This window comes from Danio aesculapii, chromosome 18 (assembly GCF_903798145.1).
Source record: "Danio aesculapii chromosome 18, fDanAes4.1, whole genome shotgun sequence".
Lineage (NCBI taxonomy): Eukaryota > Metazoa > Chordata > Actinopteri > Cypriniformes > Danionidae > Danio > Danio aesculapii.
The window spans coordinates 24,479,825-24,482,324 of record NC_079452.1 but is presented as its reverse complement, the minus strand read 5'-3'; the positions used below and the strand labels follow the sequence as shown (position 1 = coordinate 24,482,324).

At 44.8% G+C, this 2,500-nt stretch overlaps 1 protein-coding gene across 1 annotated transcript in view; it reads left to right on the top strand.

Moving 5' to 3' along the window:
• Nucleotides 1-2,500, top strand: part of cplx3b (complexin 3b) — a 19,346-nt gene that overhangs the window by 6,569 nt on the left and 10,277 nt on the right. The gene's annotated exons all lie outside the window — the stretch shown is intronic.

The window sequence follows — 2,500 nt, the reverse complement described above, 5'->3', positions numbered from 1 at the left end:
GCTTATTTGTGGCCCAGATCTGACAATCAGGAGCACATCGCCCTAGCCAATATTCCATTCAGTATGTGGTCCAGATGTAAGTGTCTGGTGTGGGTCGGATCTGGGCCAGAATAAAAGCAAACTGTGGCCCATTATTCCATGCGGTATGTGGGCCGGATGCAAGTGTCTGGTGTGGGCCAGATTTGAGCCACTTGAATTTTGGCTGATATGTGGTATTGCTTTGACCTATTTGTGGCCCGATCTGACAATCAAGAGCGGACCGCCCTAGAGCCATCATTCCATTCAGTATGTGGTCCAGATGTAAGTGTCTGGTGTGGGCCAAATCTGGGCCAGAATAAAAGCAAACTGTGGCCCAGAATAGGGTCAGTTCTGGTTCATTTGGTTGAATTCTGGCTGATATGTTGTATTGCTTTGGCTTATTTGTGGCCCAGATCTGACAATCAGGAGCGGACCGCCCTAGAGCCATCATTCCATTCAGTATGTGGTCCAGATGTAAGTGTCTGGTGTGGGTCGAATCTGGGCCAGAATAAAAGCAAACTGTGGCCCAGAATAGGTTCAGTTCTGGTTCATTTGGTTGAATTCTGTCTGATATGTGGTATTGCTTTGGCTTATTTGTGGCCCAGATCTGACAATCAGGAGCACATCGCCCTAGAGCCATTATTCCATTCAGTATGTGGTCCAGATGTAAGTGTCTGGTGTGGGTCGGATCTGGGCCAGAATAAAAGCAAACTGTGGCCCATTATTCCATGCGGTATGTGGGCCGGATGCAAGTGTCTGGTGTGGGCCAGATTTGAGCCACTTGAATTTTGGCTGATATGTGGTATTGCTTTGACCTATTTGTGGCCCGATCTGACAATCAAGAGCGGACCACCCTAGAGCCATCATTCCATTCAGTATGTGGTCCAGATGTAAGTGTCTGGTGTGGGCCGAATCTGGGCCAGAATAAAAGCAAACTGTGGCCGAGAATAGGGTCAGTTCTGGTTCATTTGGTTGAATTCTGGCTGATATGTTGTATTGCTTTGGCTTATTTGTGGCCCAGATCTGACAATCAGGAGCACATCGCCCTAGAGCCATCATTCCATTCAGTATGTGGTCCAGATGTAAGTGTCTGGTGTGGGTCGGATCTGGGCCAGAATAAAAGCAAACTGTGGCCCATTATTCCATGCGGTATGTGGGCTGGATGTAAGTGTCTGGTGTGGGCCGGATTTGAGCCACATGAATTTTGGCTGATATGTGGTATTGCTTTGGCTTATTTGTGGCCCAGATCTGACAATCAAGAGCGGACCGCCCTAGAGCCATCATTCCATTCAGTATGTGGTCCAGATGTAAGTATCAGGTGTGGGCCGAATCTGGGCCAGAATAAAAGCAAACTGTGGCCCAGAATAGGGTCAGTTCTGGTTCATTTGGTTGAATTCTGGCTGATATGTGGTATTGCTTTGGCTTAATTGTGGCCCAGATCTGACAAACAGGAGTGGACAGCCCAACTGCCATCATTCCATGCGGTATGTGGGCCGGATGTAAGTGTCAGGTGTGGGCCGGATTTGACCCACATGAATTTTGCTAGCTGGTAACCTAACAGCCTACTTCTAATCTAATGAGGATTAGTTGGCATGTAGATGCAATGTAACTTAAATTCAACAAACGGACCATCAAAATAAAGAGTGGCCCAAAAAAGTATCTCTGATTTGTTCTGCCAGGTGTTTATATTAAATAATGCACGCAATGCCTGTTAAATATCTGTAAATACTGAAGAAATATGTATAATAAACATTAGCAGGCTTGACACAATGTTAGATTCAGCCTTAGCGTTTATTATTATTATTTAAAGCAGTAACTCATAATGGAATTAGCTCAACTATAGTAAAGGTTAAGTCAAGGAAATCTGGAACTAGTCTACTTTAATTGTTTCAGTTTAATTAATGTTTCTATGTTGATTATTTCCAGTGCACGTTTTCCCCCCTCTTTAATCTTTGAAGGTGTTTATTGTATAAGATCTGATGCTGCATTAATCCTTGAGGACGACTTTAGAGGATCTCTCCCTGTGAATGCATCTGTTTTAGCTCCTGCAGTACGAGGAGGAGCTGAAGCTGCGTTCAGCGGTGACGTCTGCTCCCATCATTATTCAAATTAGCATCTAAAAACCTCCTAAAATTAGTCCTGAGACAGCAGTCACACTCGCACACTTAACACTGCAGTTTACACCAGACATCTGACAATATGCAGACGCTTGAGTGTGTGTGAGCGAGAGCGAGAGAGAGAGTTGGTGTGTCTGTGTGTATTTGTGTTTATGAGCGCGCATGTTTTTCTGTGGGAGTGTGTGCATTTAAGTGTGTGTGAGTGTGTTTTTGTGTGTGTGTGTGAGAGAGAGAGAGAGAGAGTGTGAGAAAGAGAGAGTGTTGGTGTGTCTGTGTGTATTTGTGTTTATGAGCGCGCATGTTTGTCTGTGTGTGTGTGTATATATATATTTGTGAGTGTGTTTGTGTGCATTTAAGTGTGTGTG